The sequence below is a fragment of the Takifugu rubripes genome, chromosome 18 (assembly GCF_901000725.2).
Source record: "Takifugu rubripes chromosome 18, fTakRub1.2, whole genome shotgun sequence".
NCBI lineage: Eukaryota > Metazoa > Chordata > Actinopteri > Tetraodontiformes > Tetraodontidae > Takifugu > Takifugu rubripes.
Window position 1 is genome coordinate 2,363,416 of NC_042302.1, and position 17,651 is coordinate 2,381,066.

The following is a 17,651-nucleotide window of genomic DNA, read 5'->3' on the forward strand; positions in this document are numbered from 1 at the left end:
TATAGCCGAGACGTGATGCAGCGGCTCATCCATCGGTCCAGGTTCGGGTTTTATAATAAACCACGCACAGAAATTCCCGGAACATTTGTCCTCCAGCTCCGATTAACACTGACGTGAAGGATTTAAAGACTCTCCGTCCATCTGGCAGTTAGAGACAAAACCCTGATGATCCCACAACGAATGCAACAAACGTCCTGTTGATTTACCGGCAAAGAGGAAACATTTGAGATTTCAGATCCAAGAAAGTGAAGAAAAACCCAAGAAGAAGAAGTATGTAAACAGAATAAGAGAAATATGCCAGAATAAGTTTTAATGTGAGCAGATCATCTGAAAAAAACACAATTTAAACCTCTAATCTAACGATTTACGTCCAAACAAACGTCGGTTTAGGTTCCCGTGACACTGACGGCTCTTTAACGGCTAAATAAACTGTAAAATACCGAAAATGATTATTAACTGATCATTTGTTTACTTGACAGCAATGATTTCATTTTTTGTTGAAGGTTTTAGAGCAAAAAGATAAAATCTTGATCTTTTGTCATAATGAAATGCTGGTTCCAAATCTGTTGCTTGGCAACGCTGCTTACATCCAAGCGATGGATGGATTATTTTTAATTTTGTGTTCCTGACCACAAACAACAAAAAGATGGCATTTTAGAAGGATCCGACCACAATGGCGATGTTAGCTAAGCTAATGTTCGGTGTGCTAACATGAAGCATGAGGAGCTCTAATGAGCTCTTGACAGTCGTGGTGCTGGAACTCGTACGGGCGCAGCAGCGAGTAATGAAGGTTAATGTGTTTTCTCTCTGCTTCTTTTCAAATCTGACGTCGGCACAGTCGCGCTTCTGGCTGAACAAAGGAATGCTGTGTTTTGATTATCACACCTTTTAACTACTTCTTTTCATATTTCGTGTGTTTACTCTCCCGAGTGGGTGAAAGAAGGTTTTTATATTGGAAATGGTTGCCGTCTTTTGTTTGTGGAAGCATCCAGCCGAGCAGAACTGAACCAAAAACATCAGAGAGGTGACGGAAACGGCAGCGTTCCGCACCGATGTGAATAGTGCTGATGTCAACGTGGAGACAGACTGATGCATCCTCAAAGTCACGGGCGGAGCTGATGGAAACATGGTCCCTCTATGCAACTGGGAAAATATCGTCTGCTGGTTTGCTAGTCAGCATGAACCCATACGGGGAAACGTATGGTGGGTTGAAGGTCCCCCATAAAAATGTTATTTACATTTTTTTTCCACAATTCCTGTGCGGAACCTTCAAATTATTGCAGTCAGCCCTCCTTTGATATGAGAAAGCACTGCCCTTTGGTCTCAGTTTCTTTGTTCTTAGGTCGGAAGAGTGAGATCTCCTATAACGATACTGCTGAGAAAGAAAAAAAGATGCGACTGAAGCTTCAAACGAAACCATGAGACTAACCAAGACCAGCTCTAATTTGATTAAAGAGCTCGGTACCGATGTTAGGAACTCCCAGTAGAAGCATAAAGGCAGAATAAGAAAATGAAGGAGAGACACGACAAGCTGAACGTAGAGGAACCGACTGTGCCATCCAGAATCTTAATGTTTCAAGAGGAAGGAGAAGCAGAAAAACCAGAAGGAGGAGCTGAAGAAACAACAGGAGGAGGTGGAACAGCAGGAAGGAGAGCCGGTGAAGAAAGAGGAGAAGCATCTGGAGAAGCGACTCCGTGTTGGCCTGAACCGAAACGTCTCGAGATGAAAAAGGAGCAGAAGAACCAGACGGGAGCGCAGGAGAAACAAGAGGGGGCGAAACAACAGCAGGTGGATGAGGGGGTGCAGAAGAGAAGGAAAGAGGAGAAGAAGGAAGTGGAGATGGGGACGGATAGCGGCGGAGGAAAAATCGATCCCGCCTGACAGAGCCACACGTTGTATAGACCTATTTTGCATATGAAGTTAAGTTAAGTCTAAATATTTTAATACATCTGTTGGAAACTGAGGAGATGGAGAAGCATAATTCCTCTGGATATGTGTGATGTCCATGTGGCGTTCACTGCCCACAGGGAAAAAACGACAGGTGCGTTCATTCATCCATCCACACCTCCAGTAGAGAACTGAACCGCTACCAGATTAATAACATTCTAGCCGACTTGACAGTGGTGTTTTTGTTTCTTGTCTGGGCCTGGTCAGCAAAGGTGTTGTTTATATATTATTCTTATTCTAATTATTTTTTGTACAAAACTTTCAAAAAGCCAGTTGATGACGTCGGTTCTAAAACAGCTGCATTACGTGTTGAAAATGAAGACATAAATGTTCGTCTTCAATAAAAATGGATCAACAAAACTTATTTAGGAGACAGAAACACATTCGAAGTTTATATAATAAGAACAAGCAAGTGTTAAAGTTTTCATTTGGGGATGTAAATTGCTGCTGAAAAAAGCTAATTAGCTGCAGCGTCTTGCAACATTTACAGCACTGTGATAAGATCGTCAAATATAGCGCGATAATATCCTATCGCAGGCCTTCAGCTGATTTCCACCCCTTCAATCCTGGGGAGATACTCAGGCCGCTAGCTCAGGAGCTCGTTAGCTTGACATTCAGAAGTGAAATATATATGAATATTGAAGCAGATGTCTGGTTATGGCGGCTTGCTGAGCAGAAGCACGTAAGACTGCTTTGTGCCTTTAAAATCTTTCCTAAAAAGTTTAATTCTGTGGGTCATTGAGCTCAACTCCAACACTGGAGTTTAAGAAAATACAGATGAAACAAAGGAAGGAAATCAGCCGCAAGCAACAAACCCACCTCACTCATTTTGCACCTCCAACTGCCAAAGCCACGCCCACAATGAGGCCATGGAAGCTAGCCCCGCTGCTAGCATTAGCCCCAAAAGGGAGACACATCTACTGCCAAGGAAGAGTCTGGTACCTCTTTCACAACAATAGCCGCGTCTTTTACCACCATTAAAACTAAGATCTCATCCAGGTTTGATGGTGGAAACCTAAGGAGACACATTACAGACTGCTCGGAAGGAACAACAACAGAAGAGGTTTAAAGTAGGTGAAAAATGTTTTCCATCATCATAGCTGTATGGCTCCCGCTGTGCGGAGCGCTAATATCTGACGGTGGGGGAACACCTGACTGGGTAATATTCAGGTGGATGGATGATGGCCGAGGGAGATCATTTTTGTTGTCTTGATTTGGTCTGAAATGAAGTCTTGGGAAAATTCAAAAAAGGTATTAAAACAGGATTAAAATGTTCCAGTCTAATATAGGATTCCTTCGAGGAACCCATCTAAGAGATGAAGAGGAGCTTCAAGTGAGGAGGAGGTGGAAGGGTATAATCCTGTCAGCTCCCTTTTCCTCTCAGTCAAGGGGGGTTTGATCCATTTAGATTTTGCTTTTATTCCCCTGCAAATCCATAGTTATCAAAGATAAAGCAGTCTTGACTATTCAGGGGGGAATTCTCAGGGAACCATAATTCTGCCCAAATTTGCCCCAAATCCATGTCTTGCTGCTGCTTCTTTACCTGGTGCTCGTATTGGGGCACCAGGTAAAGTGGACCAGTCACAGTCAGGAAGCAGGGGTGTAATTTATCATTTCATCATGAAATGAGTCTAACTGATAATTGGGGTAGGGTAGATAAACCAACTGGGAAATATTTGTTACTCCAGTAAACACCAGAGTCCCACATAGATTTCTGGCTGCTGGTTTCAGCACAACTACAATAGAAAAGAAAGGAGGTCTCCTATGACTCTATCCTCCTGTCACACTCCTCTCCAAACTTTTTAGCCTATAATGATCCCAAATTGACTATTGATATTCCCAAAAGGAGATTTAAACAAAATGTTTAACAGATACGCTCTTTCCTACTTTCCTAGATGAACAAATTAAATAGCATTTTTAAGCAAATCGAACACTCGTGTCAGAAGGGAAATGTTTAAGGCCTTTATTAGGGGACAAATTCTGAACAATACCAGCTCTGTCTGTTGGGAACTGGGGTGAGAAAGCAGAGGGTTCTTGGTTCAAGCCCCAGTGCAGACAAAACATGGAAGGTGCCAGAATAAATCTGAAATGCATAATTTCTTGGGCAGCATCATCATTCCCAAGATATCAGGAGTAAATAAAGGAGCAGTCCACAAGGTTTCAGCCAAAGCTGGTGCTGTAATCCCAATTACAATATTGCAGAGTATGTTACACCCCCTTCCCCCCAACAGAGGACGGGTCACCAGCTCCAGGATCCAGCAAGAACATTTGCAGTTGTGTGTCGCTAATGTTAGCTAGACACCATTCCTTAATGTCTGCTGTCATAACAGGGCTTCATAATCACTTTTAAATGAATTTCTTACTCACTGCTGCCTTTAAGGGAGAACAAAAGAAAGATGTACATTTAGTGGACTGATATTAGCATTATTAGAAACCTTGAAGGGAGATTTTAACAATGGAACAATTCCAAAAATATTGACACAAATCAACATGGTTTTGTACATAGCAGGCCAGGCTTCCATAATGTTGGTAGAATTCTAATAATGTTCTTTCATCAGTTAGAAAGTAAAAGTCCTCCTAGAATAGCTCAGTTTAAAGTGGTGGATATCTTTACATATATTAGCATTCATTTCTCACAAAATATATTATCGTCAGTAATTATGAACCATCACTACAAAAAATGTCAAAGTTACTGGACTCTTCCACTTTCTTTTCCAAATCAGTTGTTTACTCAACTTAATAGCTTGTCAGATTTTTGTGGAATAACAGACATTAACATGTGACAGAGGGATTCCGATGTCCAAGTCCACTCTGGTCCTACTGGGCAGCTCATTGGACAGCACTGTTTACCTCACAGGAAGCTCATCTCTGGGAAAGACCGCAGGAAGTCCGGCTAAGCTTACCCCTCCTAGTATACCTCTACTCAGGGGGCACTAAAACCTTTGAGAAGAATAGAAAATCCCTGTTGTGGAAATTCCGATTGTAGTGCGATATCAAGTTGAAGATCTAAGAAAAGTGCCCTCTATCTGTGTCTTCAGCCCAATATGGGGAAATGACTCCTTCCCTCCAAGTGCAACAGACAGGGGATTGAAATCCTGGGCTGCTAAAGGGGCCGGAAAAATAGGTCTTTACAACTCACAGAAGGTGCTGATGACATTCGGAGGAAAATTGATTTTACATCCCCTTTTTGTTTCCCATATACAAACAGTTGAGGGATTTCATTAGAACACACCAAAATCAAACAGCCATCCTCCAAACGTCTACTTGGGAAAATTAATATGGCTGAATGGTTAAAGGAGGGGGGGCAGTGGTAGCGGAGGGTTGTTGGTTTGATCCCCAGTGTGGACAAAAACATGGAAGGTGTTCTGGAAGGTGCCAGAACACCTTCAGCGCACTGCAGAGGTCCCCTTGAGCAAGGCACCAAACCCACAAATTCTAACATAGGGTACCCTTCCTTCCCCCATATGTGCACCCTCCCCATGACCCCAAAAGGGAGAAAGAAGAGGAGATAAAATGTTAACGGGTGGTCTATTTTCCAAACTTTATATGCCCAGTGGATGAAGGCAAAGAAACATCTGCAGAGGGAACAATCAAGGACTACCTGAAATGACTATAATACCTCTGGTTGGTACCTGGAATTTCTATTAAATGTGATGAGGAAAAGGGAATATTTTTCCATTGTAGTTGGCGATGTAGGGAAGTATAAAAGCTGTGGCAAGAAAAAAAACCCAATGTATTCAAAATACGCAGCCCGTTTGTTCAAGGCCTGTCGTGGAATTTCTCCGTATTCCTTTGTGAAGTTGTGAGAAGTGAACGCATCCTGAGCCCAGTTGTGCGTGTTCGGCTGCAGCAGCGCTGATATTCAGCGTGTCAATCAGGCCTCATCCTGATTCTGAGTTACAGTAATACTGCTCAGAGGTTTAAAAACAGACGAAGGCAGGACTGGTTCCACCGCGGGAGAGGGAAGAAAACGGGGAAAAGAGAGGAAGAGAGGGGGGAGGAAGAGGGAGGCATGTTCCCTCCAGCCAAAATAAATCATTCAACCAAACACACCTTTGTGTCAGAAATAGACAGAGAAAATAAACACAGATGGATTATTTAAACACAGACACACACACAGACACACACGCGCTCAAATAGACTGACTACAACATACAAAATTAAGATTGACACCACTAAGGTGCGACATCGCGAACATGAGCAACTTTTCTCTTCTTCATACGAACCTTGTTGGTCCAACTTTATGCTCAGCTACTGTTCATATAGACGAGCGTCACAATTATCATATTCGGAACAGTCCCTTCATAACTAAAGCAAGAACCAATCAGAAAAGCTCTCATTCCTGCTGGTGTCCAGAAACGTATGAGATGAAATATACAATTACAAATTTCGACATTTTATGTATAAATTCCCAACAGGACGGAATACAGTCCAGCTAGAAATGGATTGTGGATTGTGCAAGCAGGCGTCAAAAGACGACGGACAGTCACACACGTGGAAACCTTGGTTCTGCTGAGCAGCACCGATGCTGCTCTGGTAGGGAGCCACCAGGATTATGCTGCTCTGCAAGAGCAACAGCTGCAGGAGCTGAAAGAACATCAGGAGAGCCAAAAGGGAGAGAGAACTTTAGCCAGCAGCTGTCCAGAAGAGGAGCAAAGGCTGGAGAAAGAGCTCCCATACAGGAGAGAGGTGATGGAAAAGGAGCTACAAGAGAAGGACCAGAGCTTCCAGAAACAGCTGACGGAGGATCAGGAAAGATTCACCAAAGAGAGGAGACTCCATGAAGCAGAAGCTCTTAAAGAGAAAGACCAGAGCTCTTTACTCTGGAGAGAGAAGAGGAGAGAAACCTGGAGGAGATGTTAGAAGGAAAGGAGAAGATCAGTCGGCAGGAGGCCGAGGAGAACAGGAAGCCTGTGAAGAACCTCCAGGAACAACTCCTCCAGCTGAAGGTAAACAGCTACAAATGTTGCTCAGATCTTTTTCAGCTGTTTGGGGCAGAAAGTTAAAGAGAGCTTCCCTCTTTCGCAGAGGAGAAGAAGAAAACAACCTGTTCTGCAGGTGGTTCCATTGAGGAACGAACTCTCATTCCGGAGCTCTTTTTCCACAACAGTTATGAGATGAGAGAAGCTCCACTGGTGCTGAGGGTGGAAACAGTGACGCAGCACATTACACTGCTGCATTAAACAGCCACACTGGGGGACACTCGGCTGCTTCAGTCTGACGCAGAGGGAGGGGGAGGCGCTCGGAAATGTCTGACCAGAGCAGATTCTGTAAATTGAAGTTATAAACCGGAAAAATGTGTTTGTTTGTCTTCTTCCTTCAAATGTGGACTCGGATTTAATGGAGCAGACCTTGTGTGTAGAGGCATTTAACCATTTAACGGGGAGAAACCCCATAAACAGAATTACCCACAAATGTTCGCCAAACCAACGACAGCGGCACCTCCAGGGAGGAACCGCCACCTCCTCAGAGGATGCAGCATAAAGGAGATATTAAAAAAGGAGATGCAGGAGAAAGTGGACCTGCAGGAGGTCACAGAGCTACACAAGCAACATATACTGTATAATACAATACAGCAATGAGGGGATTCGTGCTGACACTGACAACGACAAGGTTTTATCATCAGAAATAGTTTAGCTGTGAAATGAACCAGGTTACCTGTGGAGTCATCGGATTAATCACCAAACAGAAACGTACCCGATAGAAGTTCAATTTTTTTCACTGTTAGCGGATAAACGCTAGGTGGACGTGTGTTGATTCAGCTAAAATGACTTTTGACTCTTCGTCATAAACATTCCCTGCTTCCATTAATCCTCCCCATAAATGAATTTCTCTAAACGCCAGAATTCAGAGGACAAAACCTAAAATCCAGGTACTTTTTAAATATGCATATATCCAGAACTGCACTAGTGTCAAAATTCAGATTTTATCAAAGAAATGAAACATTTCAGAGATTCAAGTTGGAAATATCATCTCATTAGTATAGAAAACAGGCTAAAAAAATGTTTTGGAGATTAGCCTGAAATCCAGTAGTAACGGCAGATCTCTGGGATTGAAGATAGAATTCCAAAATAACATAAGAACTCAGAAGAGAGAAGGAGAAACTTCAAAATAAAAGGCAGAATTAAGCTCAAAAAGACCCTAACCTTTATTTCACTTTTGGTTTGCGATGTCATTATTAAAAACCATTCACCTAAAACCAAAGAAGCTCATTTATATTCCAAACGTCTGCTCCGTCCAATCACGCGCCCTCGCAGCAAACCAATCAGTTCAGCTTCCTGCTCAGTCAGGCGCATAATGAGCTGTCAGCCAATCACAGTCAGCCTGGAGGAACCTCTGGCAGCTGATTGGATGTCATTTGTCTTCCTCCAATTTGAGAATTTAGGTTTGATGACAATGAACAAGAATAAAGGGATTATGAGGAGGAACCAGTGGGCGGAGCTTAGAAGAAACCATCATCGCTCTGTTCAGGACCCCAAACGATCCTAGGTCATGTGACCGGGCAAGAGAGAACTCATTAACTGGGTAAATTAAGTCAGGTTGTTCTGTCACTAAGAATTACCAGGTAAACACAGGTGAATCTCTGGTTCAGGCTCCACCCCCACAAACACACACATACACAAACACACACACACATTATGTTGAGGACTATCTTCTTCTTTCAGACACTGCAGAGCAACACACACATCCAGATGCCCACAAACACACATATGTACACAAACACACGCGTAATGATGAGGTTAATCTTCTTCATTTCGGCACTGCAGTGCAACAAATGTAGATTAATCCTCCACTGAAAATAGTCCCTGTCCCTGTACTTAATGAGGTGTCTCACACGCCCCCTAGTGGCTGATGACAAATTACATCATTATTTCACACTGTTATTAAATTAAAAAGTGACAATACAGACGAAACTCATTTTTCCTTGAATGTTTGCTGCCACTCTGATCCGTTCAATCGCTCATGTCTTTCATCTAGATTCCTTCGTTCTGCCAGTGATGCGGGTCAGCAGCGTGTTCGTTAATGTCCCGCTTCGTTTAATCTCATCAGCAGAGCGAAGCAGGAAGTTCGGGAGGTGCTGAAGAAACTGGATGATGAGTGGTGTCACTTTAGACACGACCAGCGCCTTCTCTCCTCGTCACCTTCCCTTGTTCCCTTACTCCTCCACCGCTGTCAGCTTCTCCTGCCTTTTTTTTAACTGATCACACTCTTTCCTTCTTTTCCTTTTGGTGGTTTTTGGAGCAACGTGAGTTTCTTTAAAAAAAATAAAGAACGCCTGAAAGCTCACAAGAACGTGAGTTTCGGACCCTTTACCGTCACACTCACGTGGGTCGTTCAGGTCTGTGAGGTCCATAGAACTGCCTGAAGAGCCGAGACAGAGCTGCAGCAGACACATGAGACCCAGGAGTCAGAATCTTCCATTGGTCCTCATTACCTTTTCCCACATTATCGTCCCTCCCTTCTGTTTTCTTCCCCACCTGCTGGTTCCTGCCCATTACTCATCCTCCCGCCTCTTTTTCATCCCCTCTTCCCTGGTGTTTATACAGCCTCGCAGCAGATGGATGGATGGAGGTCCGGCCAGATAGGTGGCCTACTTTCAGCCTCTCTCCTCCCTCTATCGATCCCTCCGTCCCCGCCATCAATAACATCATCATTCATCAGCAGAAGTACAACAGGACAAAATGAAGAAGGAAGACGCTTTCTTTTGAGCTTAAACTGAAAGAAATCCTTTAATGAGGAGCGGACTAAAAGACTGACATCAAAACATTTTCTGTAACGTGAATAAATCCAGTAATTACTGGTTGGGCGTGTCAGTGCCCCAGTATAAACGTCACCAACACCTGAGCTTGGATAACTAGCTAACAGGCGTTATGGCTAATAAAGTTTGATATTTGGAATCCTCCTATGAATCCTCCTCCTCGTTCATCGCTCTTCCACACACGATGTCCTTTTTTTATACCTCCTCGAGTTTTTACTACAGTTCATTTCAGCTGTCAGTCATCCGCCCGTGCACGAGGCCCGTCGCCAGGCGGACGCAGACTGATGTGTTTGTCGCCTGGGTGGCGAGCGGAGGTAAATCTCCATCACTCCTCACCTCACTGACTCCCCATCTTCTTTTCTCCCCTCCTGCAGGAAAACGCACCTCTGTCCTTTCTCTGCAGGTTGACGTGAACAATAACGACCGTGGCGGGCGGGTGGGGGGGGGTGACGTGGTGGCGGAGCTGAAAATGTCAGACAGACACACCCCAGCCGCTCCGCTGTGAAGCACAGCTATTAGTGAACAGATGTGCCGCGCTGCCTGATCCAGGCGGTGACGGAGGAAATAAACAATCAGACACAATGATGAGTCGTTAGCAGCCTGGTGTTCGTCTTCATTAGGATGCTGGGACCGCAGCGGGGTCGCGACCTTCAGATTATTAGATTTAAGACTTAGAGAAGGCTGTAGAAACTCATCATGGTTTGTCTTTAATTTCGCGGCGGAACGGGAACAAAACAGCTCTGTCTTCCAGTCAGAAGGTGGGAATCAGCTGTGGTTCAGTCACATGATCAGCGAGCATTACATCATCAGTGAGAGCAAAGTTCTCTGCATCATAACTCTGAATAAACCTAAAACTGGCCCAGCAGCATGTCCTCGTGTCCAGTTGGTGTTGTCTGTTGGATGGAGATGCTCCTATTTATTGAACAAACGATAGGGACAGACAGAACCCCCCCCCCCCCGGTTTCAAGGCAAGGGGCAGTTTTTATTGCAGCATCTATAAGAGAAGATGTGCCACTACCCTTCCATTTTGTGTATATGTTAATTCATGCTAATGTCATCACTTGGACATCTAGTTTCTGACCTCCCTAGGTCTCCTTCAATATCATTTTTTATGTGTGTGTTTGTGTTTGTGTGTGTGCGCGCTCGCATTCTGTAAGATTGTGAGTTTGACAGGGCCAGCTGTCCTGTAGACGGATGAATCTAAGCAGATATGAACGTATGAATTATGAATGCATGAAACAGTATATACGAACATCTTACATGTAGACATATGAATTTTCCACTACAGTGGTTTGACAAGAAAAGGTCAGAGCTCCACATTCTTGATTTTCAGTGTGTGTCAGTTCCTGTGTGTCTGTGTGTCGGTTCGTGTGTGTCTGTTCGTGTGTGTCTGTGTGTGCGCTGTTGTAATGAGACAACCACAGTTTGCACCACAGCAGACACCACCTGCCGACACTGCTCGCTGCTCCTGCGTCTCCTGAAGCGTCGGCTCGTTACTTCACAATAAAAACCTTCCTGTGAAGTATGGATGGTGAGATGACCTTTGACCTTGACCCTGACATTAATTATGAAATTGACTGACAGGTCTGAGCAGCAGGTTGTGCCACTTTTTCTATATAGTTGGCGTTGGTAAACACAAGGGCTGTGTGTGTGTGTGTGTGTGTGTGTGTGTGTGTGTGAGAGAGAGAGAGAGAGAGAGAGAGAGAGAGAGAGAAAGAGAGAGAGAGTGTGTGTGTGTACTGCTGTTGAAAGTTTTATAAGTTTTGTTTTTGTCCCTTGTGTTTTGTGCTAAATGTGCTAATTGAAGCTAAACTAAGAAGGTCCTGTGGCTCTTACAAGTCGCTGATGCTCCTGTAGAAGTGAAACTTTCACACTAGTGAGTAGAGAAACCAGCGGCGCCGCTCAGTTCTGTCTTTACCTATCACGTCACTGCCACATTAGCATCTAGCACAAAGTAATGGGACCAGCGCATTGAAATGCAGCGGCAATGCAACATGGCAGAGGTGGAGATTTCCTTTCATCACAGCTTCAGCTCACACATGCGTCTTCCCCACAGATGGAGTGTTGATTGGTTCCTGATGTTCCGACCGCTGAGGGTGCCGCTTCGCTCCCTGAGACAATAAACATCAATAACATGTTTGCTGTTGGATCGTGCTCAGTTCTGAAATTGGATATAAAACACAAGCATGTTATCAGGGGGGAAACTCAATTGTGAGACATTAAATACAAACAATATCTAATTGCTGTACAACAATGAGAGTTTGAGGAGTTGGTTGTAGAGACAATCAAAAACAATGGATTTGCTGCTGGTAGACATGAAAGTGACTTTATTGACCAGTTTTTATGGAGATGTTTGTAGGGTTTGGGGTTTATGGCTGTGGACAATATAAGTTGATTGATGTCGATGGTACTTTTGATGGTAATTACAGTCTGTTTTGGGGTCCTTCACTCTTTTGTTCCTACCAGCAGGGGGCGTATCTTTCCTCTTGGTTTTAATCACAGTATCTGACTGCGACTGTCCTGCTGAGAAATAACGACCACGCGACAAACGGCTGTGAAGCAGCCATCAGTCATCAGACACGGAGACAAGCGCTGCAGGGAGGCGCACCATCAGCAGGATTAAGCACCGCCAGCACGGTCAGTTCGAACGCAGGAAACAGAGATCACTCCAAAGTAGCTAAACTCCAGAGGAAGAGGAGGAGTTAAAGGCCGAAATTAGCATGTGAAGAGTTTCAGCAGCAGCTCGTCACACGGACGCTACATCAACGCTGTTGTTTAAAATTCACATTCTGTCACTTTCACATTTTTCAGTTCAGTGAACTGATTTATTTTCTTCTCAAAAGACCTGCGTGTGTGTGTGTGTGTGTGTGTGTGTGTGTGTGTGTGTGTGTGTGTGTGTGTGTGTGTGTGTGCGCACGCTTTGGTAAACACAATTACATCTTAACAGAAAGGGAGGAACCGTTGATATGCTAATTCTGTCACACAGCTGCAGAAAAGGTTCCGCGTTCTGCTCCTCGTTTATTAACTCGTCGACTGAAAGTTCACGTCAGACGCAGGAACGTTTCACGCAGAGTTTTGTGCCGTGCGTCTCTTGATTCGTGCCTCTGTTCTACAGCTGGTCTGGCTGGTTCTGCCAGGTGTGAGCATCTGCTGATGGATCATCTCACATCCAGAACGGCTGGTGAAGAAAACAAGCGCGTTGCTTTTCTCAGGTGAGTATTTGTCATTTTCCAGTGTCATTTCATAGAGGACGACCTCGTCCTAGTCGGATGGTTTCCATACTGTGGCCATGGTGATGCTAGAAGGCCTGTTGCCATGGTTACCGCAGCAGAGAGAAAGCACGTGTCAGTCATCCATTTCTAACTTTGTTCAATGTCAGGTCAGGTTTGTTAGTCTAACAGGATTATAACCCAACAGGAAGCCCTGTAACACACACACACACACACACACACACACACACTGACATTGAGAGGAAACGGTTTTGAAGGCTGCAGTCACACTACAATTCAAACACGATTTACCTTGAAAACACACGTAACCACACACGCACGCTCAGAGTCGCACACACTCCTGGATTACCGGCGGTGCCTGTGTGTAAGACTTTCACACTCCTAATAAAGCTTTGTAAAGCCACTTTAAAGGTTTATGCAGCCAAATAATCACATTCCTGCAGGGTCTCGACTCACCGAGCAAGTCTATAAAAACACCGATTTAAACAGGTATTTCCTCCTTTGTTTTATTGGGAAAAACGCTTCTCCCTTTTTCCAGGAAATTGGAAAATCTATATATTTAAAAATAAACTAAGCATGTTCAGCTTGAGGACAACGTGACACTTTAAATTAGATCCATTTACAGTGAAAGAAAACACGTTAGAAGACACAGTTGTTCTTCCATCTTTGTGAAACTCCTTACCCTGACCTCAACCCTTACAGAAACATGATTCTAACCTCATCGGTAATACGACGTCTTCACCCTCAAACTCTCCTTTGAAGTTGTGAGGACCAGCCAAAATGTCTTCACTTTGCTATTAAAGTATTTTGGTAGCCTCACCAGAAAAGAGAGCTGACCTTGATTCCTTGATTCCCAGCTGTTCTGTAGTTTTGGTCATTGGTCTGGAGGAACCGCTCAAGCTGCAGAGATGTTGAAGGCCCAGAAAGGCAACAAGGTGGTCAAAGACAGGAAGTGAAACTTTGGTTCTGCTGAGCAGCACCGATGCTGCTCTGGTAGGGAGCCACCAGGATTATGCTGCTCTGCAAGAACAACAGCTGCAGGAGCTGAAAGAACATCAGGAGAGCCAAAAGGGAGAGAGAACTTTAGCCAGCAGCTGTCCAGAAGAGGAGCAAAGGCTGGAGAAAGAGCTCCCAGACAGGAGAAAGATGATGGAAAAGGAGCTACAAGAGAAAGACCAGAGCTTCCAGAAACAGCTGACGGAGGATCAGGAAAGATTCACCAAAGAGAGAAGACTACATGAAGCAGAAGCTCTTAAAGAGAAAGACCAGAGCTCTTTACTCTGGAGAGAGAAGAGGAGAGAAACCTGGAGGAGAAGTTAGAAGGAAAGGAGAAGATCAGTCGGCAGGAGGCCGAGGAGAACAGGAAGCCTGTGAAGAACCTCCAGGAACAACTCCTCCAGCTGAAGGTAAACAGCTACAAATGTTGCTCAGATCTTTTTCAGCTGTTTGGAGGAGAAAGTTAAAAAGATCTTCTCTTTTTAACAGGAGAAGAAGAAAATGAAGTGGAACCTTATCTGCAGGTGGAGATAATGGTCCACTTCAGCGGCCAAACTCTCATTTTTAAAGGAGATTTTTGTGGGGTTGTTTTTAACGTTTGAATGTCTGAATTCAAATATCCCAAATTCTTGTCTTAAACTCAATGAAAACCCATTTATTTGGGCTTAGGCTGTTTCTGACTGCGTCAGAGGTCAGAGGTCAAACCCCAACCCTGATGCTGTTGCTTTGGACGCAACGCGAAGCAGAAAAGGCGCTAAAATCACCCGCGCATTTCACTTTGGCGCCTTTAGCGGCTCACAAATGTGACTTTTATAAGCAAACTTTATTTGCGGATTCAATTAAACTCGGCGGAGGGAGGAGGCAGAAAAGCAACCGGAGGTTTTGTGCTGAGCTGCTTTTGACCCAAAGATCAGGACGAGCGAAGCCGCTGACGCCGCTTCAGAGGGAGACGGCGAAAATCTGCTTAAACAGATTTGAGCTGCACGCGACGTTAATTTGAAGAGCTGCAGAACGTCTGCTGACGGTACCAAACCCTGCTGACAGGAGGTACAACAGCTGGCTGAGCTCCGCACTCACGCAGGAGGACTTTATTCATCGCTGCGTACTGGGAACACCGGTTAGCTAACGGGATGAGGGGTCGCTCGCGGTTTTGGGGGGCGGGGCTTTTCAAGAACAGATTTATCTCCCCGTGATGTCATTTATTGATCATTAACATTGTTTTGCTCACAGATGTTGTTCCTGGGAGCAGTTTTGGTTGAGGACAAATGTTGTTGGAGGATTATGATAATGAGTCAGAGGCCAGGTGCATGATGGGAGTACAGATGATGGAGCGGCTGGTTTGTTCGGGTATGAAGCCGATTATGGAAATACGAAGGTCTGGAATTTAGCTTTCCTCCCAAGCTCTGAGACTTAGAGGGTCTTATCTGGAACAGAGGAACTTTCCCCGCACATCGGTCGGTCCGTCCGTCTGATTCTCAGATTTGCACAGATCTTTACCGGCTTTTGTTCGGGTTTATGGAGGAAAAGTTTCTCCAGTTTTTCCCCCCTATTTTCCCTATTTATTTATTTATTCTGGGTATAATCAGCTCCTCTGGGACTAAGTGACCCTGTCGCTCATCCCTGCAGCTTCATTAGCTTCCTGCTCCTGAGCCTCGCCTCTCGTCTCCGCCGCTGTGTCGCTTTAAATGAACTGTCCATCAAACGGCAGGCCGCCGCCCCCGCTGCGACCATCGCTGAAGGGACAAAATGGAGGACTGTGGAGTTCTGGTTCTCTTTAATGAAGCTTTTTTTTCTGCATCAGCATCTTTCTGTCCGTGATGCAGAGATAAATGCGATTATGATGTGAGAGGACATTAACATAGCCGGGCCTCTCCAAAGACACTGCGATCTGGACCAGAGTGTCCACGGGAATACTGTGTTTCCTGGAGGAAGTCATTACTCTCCCAGTGTGGGGGGCTGCTGTCGTTCTTTTGAACACCAGTTCTTAACTGGAACTATGCTGATGTCAATAGCCTTCTGTCAGATCAGCATAAATGAATGTGAGCTGTTCCTTTTACCCCAAATCTCCAGCCTACGTGTCCTCCTGGATCCTGGAGCTTTGAAGATCCACCTCCTTGTTTGTCTGGTGTTCATGGGTGCAGATGTTTTCCCAATCCTTCCTCACACCTGCAGCACAGTTATCCAGTCGTTTCTGTCAGATTCATGAGAATTTCTGGGTTTATAGACTCAAACAGAGCAACAACAACAACAACAACACCAAAACCCGACAACCATCTGACTCAGTCTGCTGACGCCCAGCAAACCCAGAACGACCCAAAGAAAGAGAAACCTGACAATCCAACTTCACACTCTGAGCCACTAACCAGGCAGAAGTACAGTATTCATTCCTGAGACTCAGGATCTTAACCGTCACCAAGGAAACAAACCCACAGATATACATGATGCTGTTCACCTTTCAGATCTTCTTTCTTCCTCATTTCAGACTTGCAGGAATTGATTGTTTCTCCTGGTAGCAACTTCAGTCGCCTTCAATCAAAAACGGTTTCACTATAAGAAACTTGTCCTTTACATAGAAACTGTATCCAGTATTGTTCTTGTTAAATGTGATATGTGTGCGTCCTTACTCATTGTGTCCTGCAGAGGGTAATGTTCACGGTGCGTCATGGACATGACGTCACTACCTATGTACCTGTTCCGGTATAGTTGTGAAACAGAGCGGCAGCTCATTGCATCTCCCTGTCTGATTAATTAAATATGCCTAGAGGAGGCTAAAGATAATTCTGTTATCTGAGAGTTTGAATCTCCACCGCAAGGCACTCCGCTCAACAGTTCTGTTCACTTAAATGAATGATGATGAAAACATGTTCATTGTGGCTCCCCAAAGAGCTTGAATGTGCTTATAAACTTTGCAAGGACAAACCAGAGTTAAAAGCATCCATGGGATCCTCGAGGACCCTTAAGACCTGTCTGAGGAAGACTCCAACTTTGAAATGATCTTCAACCCTCTTTTTCAGGTTTTCAGTTGCATGTAAAACATCTGTAAAACATCAGAGCAAATTCCCACACTAATTCCTACAGCTTCCACCTGTACCTGTAGAGTTTACTTCAGGACCTGTGAGGTCATCTCCAGGACTTCCCTGACTGCCCTTCAGAACAGGATTCTTTCATCTCTAAGAACCAATCAGAGTCCATAAGATTACATTTTAAAAATGTCTCCTTTAGAAATTCTCAAGACCCAAAGGGACAAAAAATATGATTCAAAATTTTGAACATCTTCCAAACGTACTCTGAAAGCTCCCTAAATAACATCTGGAAACTCGCTGAGACTCAAAAACAACAGTTCTGCCCAGCGATGCCTGGAAATGTTTAAGAAATCCCAACAGAATCCACAAGAAAGAATTCCCCATTGGCTTTTTCTGCAAACAACTCCACACTTTTAGCCAATCTGTCTTTTTTTAGTTCCTTTAACATCTGCAAAATCTACATCCTCAAGGACCTCTGCAGTGTTCTAATGACCAGAGGGAAACATGTGATCATTCAAATGGAGGAACTTCTGTAGCTCTTTCCCATTAACCTCCCTCAGGACCCTTGAAAACTTTCCACGCATTTTTACCATATCACTAATAAAGTGCGTCGTCAGTTTGCTGCAGTGTCGCAAAATAACCACCCGAGGGCGCTAATCGACCAGGAATCCAGCATGTCGTTTCAGTGATGACCC

General features: G+C 44.5%; 1 long non-coding RNA gene across 1 annotated transcript; it reads left to right on the forward strand.

Annotated features, from left to right (window-relative positions):
- Positions 1-12,823: 12,823 nt before the first annotated feature.
- On the forward strand, positions 12,824-14,518 carry LOC115246627 (uncharacterized). The gene is made up of 3 exons (XR_003885737.1): positions 12,824-12,919; positions 13,795-14,343; positions 14,423-14,518. It is a non-coding gene; the product is annotated as an uncharacterized lncRNA (long non-coding RNA).
- Positions 14,519-17,651: the final 3,133 nt, after the last annotated feature.